This window comes from Rhododendron vialii, chromosome 13a (assembly GCF_030253575.1).
Source record: "Rhododendron vialii isolate Sample 1 chromosome 13a, ASM3025357v1".
NCBI lineage: Eukaryota > Viridiplantae > Streptophyta > Magnoliopsida > Ericales > Ericaceae > Rhododendron > Rhododendron vialii.
The window spans coordinates 4,681,752-4,696,778 of NC_080569.1; positions in this window are offsets into that span (position 1 = coordinate 4,681,752).

A 15,027-nucleotide genomic window follows, 5' to 3' on the forward strand; every position below is an offset into this window, starting at 1 on the left:
CCACTTTCTCTCTCCAGAAAAAGTCAACTCTGTCAAATCAGGGGGAATGTCAGGGGTATTTAATTTATAGGGTACCTAGGCCTAGATCAGGCCCATGACGGCATTCCTATAAAATCCCGACATGTGTCCCTCTTGTACCTCTGGGTCTTGGGAAAAAATGTAGTCTCTCGCGGGTAGGGATGGCAATGGGGAGGGTCGGCGGTGGATACCACTATCTCCGATCCTCGAACCCAAATCCCTCCCCATCCCCGCCCCAATCCCCATTGGTGATTTATTTTTACTCTCCATCCCCGCCCCAAACGGGGAATCAGGGATCCAAAGATTTCAAAACTTAAAAAAAAAGAAAAGAAAAAGGTCACCTGCCATTACAAAATACAAACTATAAAACCAAATTCAAGAAAAAAAAAATCTAGGCTGTCATTACAAACCAAATGCCAAGGAAAACAACCACAGTTGCTGCGATAGTGTTATTACAAACCAAATCGAAATGAAAATAGTGACATCTGCTACCATAGTGCTATTACCAACCAAATTTAAATTAAAACAGTCACATAGCAACTGCTATAGTGCATTACAAATCAAATTGAAATGAAAACAGTTTCAAACAAATAAGAGCATTAGAGCATTAAGAACTCTCAAAAATAGAGCAAAAAAAATCGATTCCCAGCATATGCAGTTACCAAACTTGAAACTTGAAGACTGAAGTGCCAAAATAGCATAAACAAGAGCATCTGTAACGCCCCGAATTTTGGGTACGTTAAAAGGACATTTTATTGAAAACCTCAAAAATAGAGTCTGGCTCTTATTACAACAAATACTCTCACAAGAGTTCAATATTTACACAAATGAAGGGGGTTCTAAGGTTACTAACTACAGCTCCTCCTTCTTCTCCATCCTAGCCAGCTCCTCCGCTCCAAAAGCCTCCACGGTGAACTGCTTATCTTGATTATCTACAAAATCTGACACATTATACCAGCGTCACCACCGATATAATATGTCAGGGTCACCAAAAAGGCAACACCGTGAGCTACAAAGCTCAGCAGAGTAATCCCATACCCGCTAACCCATACTTACAAACAACAGGAAATAACACATCGATTTCCACATGATACATATATACGCAGCTAACAATGACACATCCACATTCGTTAATCAACTATCGTTGGTGTCCAAGAGTTTCGTGTTTCTCCTACGCGACTCATCGTAGACCGTGTCAACATTTTCATTTACAAAACAATCTTTCAAAAACCATTTGTTTAACACAAAAACAATTGCATTGGCTCCGTACCGCGGATAACCAAGCTACACACCCAACCTTTTTAAAATCATTTGCATTGGCTCCGTACCGCGGATAACCAAGCTACACACCCAACCTCGGTTCCGCCGTTCCGGACTCCCGAGTATCCTCACAATGGTTCCGCCGTCCCGGGTTTCCATTGGCACACAAAACTTGTATTGGCTCCTCTCCGCGGATAATTAAGCCATATTACCAATGAGGCTACCATGTCCGGCCGCATTGGCAATCTTCACAATGGGCTACCAAGTCCGGCCACATTGTGGTTTTCACAATCCACGCAATGGGCTACCAAGTCCGACCACATTACGAGTTTTCATACGCACAACGGGCTACCAAGTCCGGCCACGTTGCGGTTTTCACAATACACGCAATGGGCTACCAAGTCCGGCCACATTACGAGTTTTCATACTCACAACGGGCTACCAAGTCCGGCCACATTACGAGTTTTCATACTCACAACGGGCTACCAAGTCCGGCCACATTGCGGTTTCTAAAACATTTCATTCTTTTCAAAACATGCATTTTTATTAACCACACCCTAGGTGTCATGTTTATACTTTCTCGGTTCTCGTGTCTCGTTTACATGTAAAGACTCCGCGGTAGGACAAACGTAAGCAAGAATCATCCTAACAAGATCATCCAATTCTATATTACTCATCACGCTCAATTACTACTTATAGCATAACGCCACATATACGGACGCCTTTGGAGTGTATCACTTATGCTTTATTCAAAGCACAACGCCACATATACGGACGTCTTTGGAGTGAAATCACTTATGCTTTATCACATCACAAGCAACTCATATACGCATACTCATAACTATCTTAAAGATCAAAATACGAATACTTCTAATCAAACGATAAGTACGTAAATAAAGATAACCTACTTTATACTTGGGTTGGAAGACAAAGAGATCCTACTTATACTTAGGGAAGTGAGTAGAGGTATTCTACCTTACTTCTTGGCGGTAGGGCGGCTTACGGAAGGTTAGTCGGCTACGGAAAGTACGTCGGTGGTCGGGCAGAGTAACTTCCTACGGAATGCTCCCGGTAGCTTCGAAAGAGAAAGGTTTCTCTCGAAACTTCTACTTGACTAATACTACACTACTTTATGGATCGAAGGGTGGCCGAGTGGCGGTTTAGTGGCGGCTTAGGTTGAGTTTCTTGAAGAACTCAAGAACTACTCAAGAACATGAAGAACAAAAGAAAGAACAAAGAAATGACATAATTTTTCTAGAGAGAGAAGTTGCTAGGTGAAGGTGTGAGTTCAATGGCATGGGATGGCTTGCTATTTATAGGCAAAACTCTTAGGCTCTCCCTCCCTTTCATGCCCCCCCCCCCCCCCCCCCCCCCCTCTCTCTCTCTACCTCAAATTTTGACACATGGCAAGCACTTATGGAAGATCAAAGGCTAAACCCTAGGTTTGCATGGCTAGATTAGGCTAAATGGTAGGCTTGCATGGCTAGATTGTACCAAGGATTGATCTTTGGGAGATTTGTTTGGAAAGAAGGAGACAATGGTACAAGATTTGGTCATAAAACAAATACGGAAGTATAAATGGGGAGTTAAGTTTGGTTAGGGGAAAGATTCTCCCATGGACTTGAAAGGATGAGGAAGGATCATGGAAGTACAAACAAATCTCTCCCTCTCTCTCTCCTATCTCTCTCTCGGCCTCTCTCTCCTTTCTCTCTCTCTCGGCAATCTCTCTCTCTCTCTCCCTCTCTCTCTCTCTCTCTCTCTCCCTAGTACACACACACACACACACACACACACACACACATATATATATATATATATATATATATATATATATATATATATATATATATAACAAGAAAGAATAAGAAAGTACAAAGATTCACAAAATCAAATACACAATAAAGAAATCCAATTAGGCACATGTTGATTAAATAAATAAGCTAGGGTACTTTGTAATCTAGGTAGATCACACCTCCCATTAAACAAATCCAATTAGGTACAAAACCTCAATTCAAAATAATAAAAAGGTACTTAAGAGAATATTAGGCTTTAAAGGCTACATAATAAAATATGGGTACTTCATCACATGGGGTTTTAAGAAAAAAGACTAATTTAATAAACCCATGTACTTGGTGAAAGAATAACTCTATTACCCAATGGATAATAAATACCCTAACTTTTATTATCCAATGGACAATAATAACTAGGGAACTTTTTATAATAAAATAATTAAAAAGTACTTTAAAGCAATTATAAAAGTATATTCAAGTACTTTTGCTCAAAACCCTTTTAATATAAAGAATTGGGTTTCTATTATCCAATGGATAATAATTCCCCTAACTTTTATTGTCCAAAGGACAAAGAATAAAACTAAATTAATAAAAGGAAATAAATAAGTAATTTTCTAGAGTTGAAAAGGTTGACTAGTCAAATCAACTTTATTGGAAGGTTCCCTAGTTACATCGGTACTTTATTTGGTCAAAAGACTTTATTACCCAAGGGTTACTAACTTTTCTAGCGGTTATTACCCAATGGATAATAATTCCTCTTGCGGTTAATAACCAATGGACAATAGAGTACAAGTACTTTTTATTTTAAAATAAGATTTTAAAAAGACTACATGTACTTTTATAATAAAAAATTTATTATCCAATGGACAAAAATTACCCTTGTGGTTATTATTCAATGGATAATGGAGGGGTGGGAGAATCCCCAATAAACAATGCATATAAGTACTAGCACATGTTTTTATAAACCATTAACATATTATATCTTGTACTTACCAAAAATATTTTAATAGGAGGCTTATTGTCCAATGGACAAAGATTACCCTAACCATTATGGACCAATGGGTAAAGGAAAAAGGTTCAAAAGTTTTAAAAGGTCCAAAAGGTTCATCGAGTAACTAGGTAAGTCAGTTGAAAACTAACTAAATTGGTCACGTAGGGTTTCTAGTCGAGAGTTAACCAACGACCAAAACCTAACTACGACAAAAATTAACAAGAATCATATAGCCACTTAAAAAAATATGTAATTCAAATAAAATTCAAATATTTAACGAAATTTTTATAGACCAAAATTCAGGGGCGTTACAGCATCAGTAGACTCTGGAACTTGTGTGCGTCAGTGTGTGTGTGAGATAGTGAGAGAGATAGTGTGAGAGACTGTGAGTCAAGATCGAGAGAGAGAGACAGAGAGAGAGAGAGAGAGAGAGAGAGAGAGAGAGAGAGAGTTTACCAGAGTAGAGAGGAGTAGACTAGAACAGGATGGAGACGCAAGTCTCTAGGAACCCTAACTTATGTATATATATAGTAGGCTAGTGGCAGTGGCGTAAATAAATGAAACCCTAACTTCTTAATTCTTATGTATATATATAATGGGAATTCGGGACGGGGTGGGGTGGGGACTAAGTCATATCCACTCCTTACCCGTTCCCCACTTTTTTTTTAAAATTATCCCCATACCCTACCCGATCCCCAAATAATCTCCGAATCCCTTACCCATTTGGGGCGGGGAACGGATCGGGTTGGGTCGGATCGACCGAAATTGCCATTCCTACTCGCGGGTTCTTCCCGCAATAGAGCCTGATCCCCGCGACGCAACCTCCTTCCCCAGCCACAAGAATCTCCCCCATTTCCGCTGGAGCGAGGTCATGACCCGCGGCGATCGTTCTCTTATCGCGGAGCCCTTTCGGACCCTGTCTTATGGCTCGAATGAAACTCCGGACATTATTGAACTAAGTCTCTCTTTTATAATTCTGAAATCGCAGCGACTCATGAAACTTTATCCACGGTCTTTTGCTGCACAGGCTGCCCTGATAATGAGGCGCATCTTCCTTTCGCGAGCTTTGGCGGATTTCCGCGGGCTTAAGATTCTGTCCCACGGAGGCTGCTCCCCCGCAGATGCTTTTCCAAGCTTTGTATACGTGTGCTTTCGTAATTGGATGGTCAACCGTCTTTACTAGGTCAAGATTTAACCAAAGTCTCCTTGTCGCGCAGGCCTTGTTGCCACATGCCCACGGCCAATTAGCGAGTCAAACGGTCTTTTTGGGTCAAAGGTTGACAATTCTCACCGCACCTACAACAGTCATGTGCACAGGCAGTACCCTTCAATTAATTTCTCCACCTAATTGTTCGTTGTCCTAAACATTTAGGAGAATTGTTCTGTCCATCACCAGTTCTGGTGCTTTTCATTATCCAATTATCGGCTGCCATTTTCAATTGTTTCGAAGAATTTTGTGTAAGGTTTTACAAGTTAAAAAGGAAAATGATAGAGAAACCAAAGAAACTAGTTTTCTCACTTTATTTTACTCTTCTCATTCCTGTTGCATGTTACGTTTCATCCGTAACTCTCTCTCTCTCTCTATAGATTTATTTTTTGTGAACAGTGATCGATTCGTGATCTAACGATTATTTGGGGAACAAGGATTCATGGATTTGTATGCAATCTTATGGGAAAGCATTGGGAAGTAGATGCTTGCAAAAGAAAAAAAGATATGATTAATTAACCACATATATTCGCATTAAGTGTGAGATTCGTTAAAGTGATGAAACCCTAGGGTGGGTTAGGCCGTTAGCATAATTGCAGTCACCTAACGTAGTGGTAGTTGCCTTATAATAAACTTCAAAAAGTCTTTGATCTATTATTCAATCCAGACTTTAACATAAGCTTCACATCACTTTTTTTGCTCGGTGGAAGTCGGCAGTTAAAATTAGTGAGGTTTGAACCCTAGTCAAAAGGCATGATAGTATATGACGCCTATCACTAGACTACCGCTTCACTTGCTATGTATTTTACCGGATTGTCCCTTTTACTTTAGTTCTTACTTCTTACCACACCATGGCTTAACGAACGTTTCTTAATCCTAGAAAGTGAACTGCCAAAGATTACTATAATCAAGCGTCACAAAACCGTTTTGCTTTAGCCTTCGATTTTACTAGGCTAGCCATTCTTGTAACTCAAGGATCTATTAGAACTGTCTGTAATCGCACAAAAATTTTAATACTCTAAACTTGGGGCAACATACATTTTCCACAAGTTATAGTCCACCTGCTGTTCCTTACTGCGTTGTCCCGAACGAGCGCGAACGAGCTCTACGAAGTGAACATTTTTGGTCATCTGAGTAATATTAGAGCAGACTGCTCTCAACCGGGACAGCACAATGAGGGACATCACCTCCCCTCAGTCCGCCTATAGGTATCCTCTCATACAATCCTCGCCACGTTATGGATTCTTTCCTCCAACCTACTTGTCTATTTACGCTCCATTCTCGTTAATTTAATTTTTTTTCCTTCTTCGTTTTGTGTTCGTTCCTCGTTATGCATTATACTTGCCTAATGCATATATAAGTTGATTTCAATAGCAAAACTAAGAGATACTTGTATGCCGATTGAAAACAAAATCAGTGTCTCATTCCCTTGAAAAGTAGATAGGATTTGGTTGGTGGCCCATATGAGATTCTTTGCCGGGTCGCGGGCGGACGTGACGCTCCCATTTATGTGATGGGAGGTTTGATAAAGTGAGCTTGGTTTATTTAAGGGATTTTAATTTCCATGGGCCATGGCTTTTGCCTTGTACATTTTTACTCACCAATAATGTGACAATATTCTTTTTTCTTTTTTTGGTAACTATGGCTGTCTACGCTGAAGGGATCTTCCAATTATTTTTTGGAATTTTTTCCGAAATCTTAAATACTAACTTATAACCAGTGAGGCCCAGTAGTTAAAGTTTGTTGTTCGTGTTTATTAAATTAAGATAGATTCTTATTTGGTACTATATTATATCAAATCCTGTATGTAATGGTATGTAAGGATGCACGAGCTTTAGCATGTTCGGGCCAATTTATTATTAGTTTTTAGAGAGTTTGGGTTCGAGCCAAGCTGGCCTAAACTTAAGTTGAGCTCAAACTTGTTAACAAACCTTACAGAGTAGATCAAAACTCAAAAGTATCAAACATTTATCCTCGCATGCAAATATAGAACTGCAAATAACATTTTTCTAATGTAGATATTAAGTTTATACTTATAGAAGTAAAAAATAAAGTCTATTTCCTATGTAATTACAGAAATTTACTATATTTTCTCTGAGGTTCGTTCTTTAATATATTAATTACTCGAGCGATGAGCCCTTATCAAACCTTTATCCAGCCGAGATTATCCATCATTTATTTAGTTCGTAACAAGGTAAGTTGAGCTTCGACTTATTCAAGCTCGATTTGTTTACCAAAGGAGTTTAAAATTTTAACTGAAGTTTCCTCGTTAACTTAAGAAATTAAGCTGAGTCAACTCCCTTACCAAGTCCAGTCGAGCTCGGAAGCAGCTCAATTCCTCGCCATCTTATCTGTACGGGCCATATCCATATGGCTACCGTATCCGTTAGGTTTCCCAAACCCCACTCCATTGAAATCATTTTGACCAATTGGTGTAGGTTAGTTATGTGGAACCCGAAAATCCTAAAGACACCTACGCGTGCGTGTTTCCTGTAATCTGAATGAAAATTAAGAAGATTGGATTGAGCACCTAAACACTTCCAATTAAGCTGATTTTACATAGTTCCATATATTGATTCTGACGAGTGAATTTAATCAATTTACTGAGAAAGGAAAGGATAGGAACATCTTTGACCTCATGTCTAAGGACGAAATCAAGATTTTACCCTAGGAGTGACAAAATGTATACTAAAAAAATCTAGTGGATGTGAGACTATATAAGTTGGGCATAATTTTTTTTTTTACATATAGTAATTGCATTTTCTAATATTCTTGTCGTGGCGGTTGCCGTTACTAGACCCCCGGTCTTATTCTTGTGTCTAACCAGCGTAAGATCAAACGAGCCCCCGACTTCTTGTTTGAAGACCGGAACATCGGAATACTAAGACCTGAATTCGTCACTCTTGGCAAAGAAGGGGGAAGGATGCCTACCTTAGTAAACTATAAAGCCAGGAAAGAGAGAACTACAGGAAACGACTTTAGGACAAGTGGTCCTTACAAGAAATGAGGCTGGTGTGTGGCTGTTTCTTTCGTTTTGCTCGTTAAAGTGAAGTAGATGATAATATAGCGACTCTCATGCGGATGCTCTTAGATGATAAAGGGGATAATGGAGGAGAGAGAGCTCAGCAAGTAGAAGGCGGGCAGGGTTGCTGTCATGCTTTTCCTGGTTCTGTGTGTCGGTTTGTGCACCGTCGGTGCACACACCGTCACTATCCGTAGCAGTTCTGTGTCGAACTCGATCCACTCACTTGTGGCAAAGAAGACTTGGGTGATGGTGGTGGGGTCCCTTGTCCGCATGCATCAGTCAAGTTTACCAATCAACGGCTGTGATTACTCGATGCCAGCATCCGTGCGCTGGAACAGCTCCGCGGCGTTTCGTGTGCCCCAGACCCCACTGCCCGTGAGTCAGTGACATTTTTCGTAATTACTTCTACCATATAAAATCCGGGTTGTTTCCTAACATTATTTTTGTATTTTATGAATAATTACTGATAATTTAATTCTACTCAATCACCGGAAGGAATTTGGCCAAGTGAGTATAAGCAAGTTAATGAGTGCTTGTTATCCATGCGGTTGGCTGGTTGCATGTTGTGGCGGAGCTAGGATTAAGAATCCCGGGAGGCCAAGTCATGAGGTGACAATTTATAACGTCAAACACCTCTATTCTTTACTCAACAAATAAGTTTAAAAAAAAAAAACTACCATTATACTTGCATTCCATATTCAAAGGATAAACTAAAATACACTTTCAAGATTGATTATCCATCAAAATAAAACAGAAGTAGTTTAACAATCTATCAAAATGAAACTGAAGTGTTTTCAAATCTCGAAAACCATTTATGATTGACTGACTCTAAACTAAATTGCATCGCAATTTTCCTTTCGGTATATAGAATCACCTATCTGCTAAAATCGAATATTCAAGTCGATTCAATCAAAGAACAAAACGAAAAGCAACAGGAGTCGCTAAGTTCGTAAGTCGTCAAAAACGATGGAAGGAGAATGGACGGTTTTTGTTTGGAAAGCTTTGTTTTATTTGCTCAATAGTAAAAGGTATTAAGGGGCTCGGGGGTGTCCACCGGGCCCCTTAAAACCTCTGCCCTGGTCGCATGTTTGAAATCTACAAAGGCCAAATACTCCAACTCTTTAGGGCTACTGGAGAGTTTGCCTGATCATTAACTTCAATGCCTTGGAATTAGTTGAGGTGCGCACAAGCTGACTTGAACATCCAATTACCCAAATAATAATAACAATACTAATTTCACGTTATTCCGACCAAAAAAAAAAGTTTAATGTACTTTTCTTTTCATTACCAAAACCTCCCTTTAGTTAAGAGGCTAACATATCAAAACCATTCATATGTATTTTGTTGTTTTACTTAATTAATTCTTAGTATGGATTATGTGCGTTACCCTCAAACTCTGATAAGTATATTAATTGAAGAAATATTCGTGAAGAGCAATTAATCCATGATAACTAGCCCGGATTAATGTAAGGAATATTTGGAATTTGCACGTTTAACCAAATTTCGTACTACCAATGGAATATAATGTAAGGAAACAATCCCTTTTTTTGTACTTTTTTTTTTTGTTTTTTGAACATGTCACATTGATTAAAAAGACAACCAGATCACGAGTTACAATCTTTACGCAAAATAGAATCAAAATTGGGCAGAATACAACCCAACTGAATAGAAGAACAACTGTTAATACTATAAGAAGCCAATCAATGAGCAGCCTTGTTCTTCATTCTACCAGCCCAGGTGAAGGACCAATTTCTTTCTTTGGCCTTTTTTTGTACTTTGAATAGGTGAAATTGCCAATCTTACGAGAGATTAGCAATTTCACGAGGGGGCCGTGGGTCTCGTTTTGCAAAACGTGATTCAAACAGTTCATTCCGTATAGTACAAAGCATAATAATTATTCACAAGTCAAGTTGATCCAATTTAAGAAAAATTCTAAAATCAGCCCAATGCGCTAACAATAGTGAGTGTGTGAATGTGTATTAAATGGTATAAAAAGTACACAAAAATACGTGTTTTTTTTGTTTTCTAGTGTGCTTATCGTCAGCCCAATGGGCTGACAATAGTAAGACCGCCAATTTAATTATGTTAAAAATGTAAGATACTTGTCCATTTTTTTTGGGTCAATCGATTGGAGAGATTTTTTTTTTACATCATGTATGAGGAATACAAAGTACAAATTCGGAACACTATATCAATCGTAAGAGTCCACGAGATAATCAAACCAAACAACTCAATCAATACAAAAAATAAGCCCATTATAAGGTAGAAATAAAAAAAGAAAAGAAAAAGCCTCTAAGAAAGAACACTCAGATGTAGATGGAGAGACTCAAACTCCTAACCTCATAATGAGATGCAAGAATACTGACCAACGGAGAAAAACCCCAGTTGGTTACTTGTCTTTCATTTATTCAGTAGAAAATGTGGTTCGCTAGTTGGATTCTCTTTTTTTTTTTTTGGGTCAAACGGAAATTACTGGGTTCTCTTTGACCTAGCAAATTTTAAAAAGTTAAAAAATTCCCTTATTTGAGTGGATGCATATTGGTGGCGGAGCAAAATGGGTTGGTACCTATTGCCTCTATGATTAAATCACGGTCAATGACCTGTTTTGATAATTAATATCTGTCACGAATATTTTCAGCATTAACAAATATTCTCAACATGTTTTTGGTGGATATTAATTATCAAAATACGTTCTAAGCCGTCATTTTTCCGTAAACCAATATGTGAGTTTTTTCCAATTATGACGAAAAGTGATGTGTACCCAAGCATGATCATTCCCCTTTGGGGCTGGGGGCATCGAAATGCTGACATTGAGATACTCAGATGCAGCTTATTCCTGGACCTACTTCGGTGATCGTAATCGTTTATTTTTAGAGAGCTTCTCGAGAAACTTAGCCACCAATACAATCATGTGGATCATAGATTGATAGTAATCACAATTTTGAAACACCTGTCTTAAAAACAAATTAATTGAAAACACGAATCAGAAAAACATTTATTCATTATATAATAAATAAAATATGTTCTGATCACTACCTTAAGTAGGATTTACTTGATTTTTTTATGTACTCCCTCCGTTCGGATTTAATAGTCTTTTTTGGAGTTCATGTCAGTTTTCAATCGATTATATATTTCAATTTATAATATTTTATGTGATTTTGAAAATATTGTATTATAGAACTAATCGAAATCTATCAAACAAGATCTATATTCGATATGAAATTCATTACGGATTCAAAAATATAATCCGTTTTTTAACCGATTAGAATAGAACTAAAAACAATTAAATCCGGACAGAGTAGTTAAACTTCTCCATTAGCTCTACAAAACAAACAATCCGATTATTGAAGTGTGGTCAGAAAGAGCTGGATTAGAGGCAAGTCTGTAGAGGACCCCCATTTGCTCATTTGGGTAGTCAAAGCATCTGTGCTCATTTGTTTACTTCTCGATAAATACGCTTGGGTTTGAAAACTTTAAAACATGGCGATTTAAGGAACATACGCTTAAAAAGAATGCAGCTTAATAAAGAATTTTAGTACGTAACTCCTAATTAATGAAGATTATCGCTTCGAAATCCTACATATACCATTTACTCAGTATTATACAGTATGAGATTCGTACCAACATTTGTCCCCACGAAGCCCATTATCCTCGCATGAAATGTCTCCAACCAATTGTCAAACATTTCGAGACAGAGGTGTCAGAATAATGTCACTCTTCAAAGATGGGTGCTTGCAAGGAGAGAAACTTCCGGGTGTTTCCATTAATAAATAAACAACACTAAAAATTTAACGCATTTTATTATCGGGGCAGTTCAAGAGACATAAAAAAAAATACCTAAAAAAACACCTCAAATTTCAATCTCATAGTTTCCGATCAAAATTTTATGATCCGAACCGTTCAATGTGTGCAGAATGTGATTTTAAAGGTGCACGCGAAAAATTAGCAAAAAAAATGATTGAAAAAGGCTTAATTTGAACAGTTTTTATTTGAACCGTTCAATAAAAAACTATTCGAAACTGTTCGGATCAAGCCCTTTCCAGTCTTTTTTTTTTGCTGATTTCTTGCGAGTATCCTTAAAATCACGTTCTGATCACTTTGAACGGCTCAGATCATCAAAATTTGATCGGAAACTATGAGGTGTTTTTTAAGTGTTTTTTTGGGTGTTCCCGGAACCACCCCGTTTTATCATCTCGCTTTCATTAACAAAAAAAATTCAGTATTTTACCATCTCGTTTTCACTAACAAAAAAAGTTGTCAACAAAAATATTTTTTGCTACAGTAACTCTACTCATGAACCCATCAACAACTTATTTACTACTTGAAACAACTTGACATTTCTCAACAATTTATTCACTACCGAAAATCCCTAACAACTTCTCAACTACAAATAAAAATCTACAAATTTTTCATTACCGGAAACATTCACGGCAGAGCTGTGAATAAGTTCTTTACCGCAGCAATCATTCCCGACCGTCAATAAACAACTTCTCTTCTCCCAAAATAAATGAATGGAAACGAGCCGAGCTGAGCCAAACTTTGTATTGTTCGAACTAGGCTCGTTTATTTGCTAATCTTGAGACTCTGTAAACGATCTGAGCATATACAAATCAAGCCGAGCCTAGTTTAAAGTGTTGACTTGGCTTGTTTACTATACGAACTCTAAACTGAGCCTGAATGAGGCCCCGTTCAGCTAAATAACTCAACTGACTTATTTTTTGTCATTATTCAATTTTTGTTTTGTATTTGTTAGTTTTTCGTCAATTTTTTGAGGAGATTATTGCATCATTGCGACAAGAAGAATTTAAAAAGTAAAAAATTACGATGGAAACCTAATTTTTTTAATAAAGACAAAAATAAGCCAATTTTTTCTTCTTTATTTAAAAAAAATTGAATTTCGATCATAATTTTTTACTTTTTAGATTCCTCTCGTCATGACGATGCAATAATTCTCAAAAATTGAAGAAAAATTAACAAATATGGAGAAAAAATTGAATAAAGACAAAAAAATAAGCCAATTCGTCTAGAGAAATGCTAGGTGCAAAGAAAATAGATAAAAAAATACCCTTAAAGTATACATAAACGACTTAGATGCACTGTACAGTAAATCTGAGCCGTTCATGTACACTTTAAAGATGTTTTCTTTGTCAATTTTCTTTGTCTCTAGCACTCCTCGTTGGTTTATTTAGCCGAATCAGGCGTGATCCGAATTTCGAGTTACTCGCAAGCATTTCGGTTCCTTTGCTTTAGCCCCAAATGAGCCTGAATCTCGATTCTCGGTTCGTAAATCTATTGAGTATCAGAACATCTCCAACCCATACTTTATTTCTTCATTTTAGATGAAAAACATTCTCCAACCCATCCTCTAAAACTCTCCTCCATTTGGGAGGATGAATTTTGATCCTCTAAGAGCATCTCCAGCCTTGACCCATTTTAAGACTCAAATTTAAAAATGGGGTAAAAACCAAAAAAATCTCTCTCAAATCTTTGACCCAAATCCTTCCCCATTTTGGATTTTACCCATTTTTTTGCCCGAATTTGAGACAACTTTTACCTTGACCCATTTCTCCAACGGCTAGTTAAAGAGAAAAAAAAAGAGATATGTATTAAATTTGGGTTTGATGGTTGGAGATGTGTCTACCCAAAATGAGTTTTTACCCAAAATTTGATTCAAATTTGAGGAAAAATATGGGCGAAGGCTGGAGATGCTCTAAATATAGAGGATGAAGGAAAAAATGGAGGATCTCCTCCAAATATGTGTTGGAGTTAAGAAATAGAATATTGAGTTGGAGTTGAGATAAATAATATAATCTTTTAAATTTACTTTTAAAATAAAATAGATTAATTTGATCTCTCAAATAGAGATTTAGAGGGTGTTGGATTGAAGATGCTCTCAGAACTTCTTTTTCTACACTTCACTGTCTCTGTAGGAGAACTCCAGTCACTCTCACTCTCTCTCTCTCTCTCTCTCTCCGTAACGGAAAGTGATAAATGAATCAGAATAAACAAGAGCGATTCACGTCCGACCCAGACAGAGCCAGTGGGGGATAGAAGCAAGACCACGACTCCACTCTACAGAAAAGCCGCTTAATCCGGCCCATATCCCGGCGCATTCCTCCTCTGACGTCACATTCCGGCGCCATTAACGTAGCCACGTCGCAAACCTCCGTCCTCCACCCGCATAAGGTCCTACTCTCTCTCTCTCTCTCTCTCTCTCTCTCTCTCACTAAAACTCTCCCATTCTCCCTCTAAAGTTATCCCGTGAAATCGTGTCAGAAATTTGCATCTTTTTTTGTCTGCAATCGCATAAGTCTTTGCAGTACTTTTTCCATCTCACCTTTTGCGCTCTTTTTCTCTGATCTCGCTTTTCGAAGGTAAAATCGAATCTGATTCTCTCTCTCTCTCTCTCTCTCTCTCTCTGGATTTGCTGCCCTGCTGCTGTAGTCTCAGGAATGCACCGCTCCCGCTCTCAATATTTGTACAGTGCTTGCGTTTTCAATTTTTGCTCCCGCGGATTTTAGTAACATGACATGTGATTCAAAGACACTTTCACGCTCGCGCTTCCGCTCACACGCTTGAATTATGTGACTTAGGTCTCAGCCTCTCAGCCTTCTGTAAAAAAAAAAATTAGAAAATTGAAGGTCGATTGTTCTTTTGTCTTAATCTCCAATGATTTACTTGGAATTAGCTTAGCTTAAAATTCTCTCTCTCGATTTCATTTACTTTAGTAGTAGTC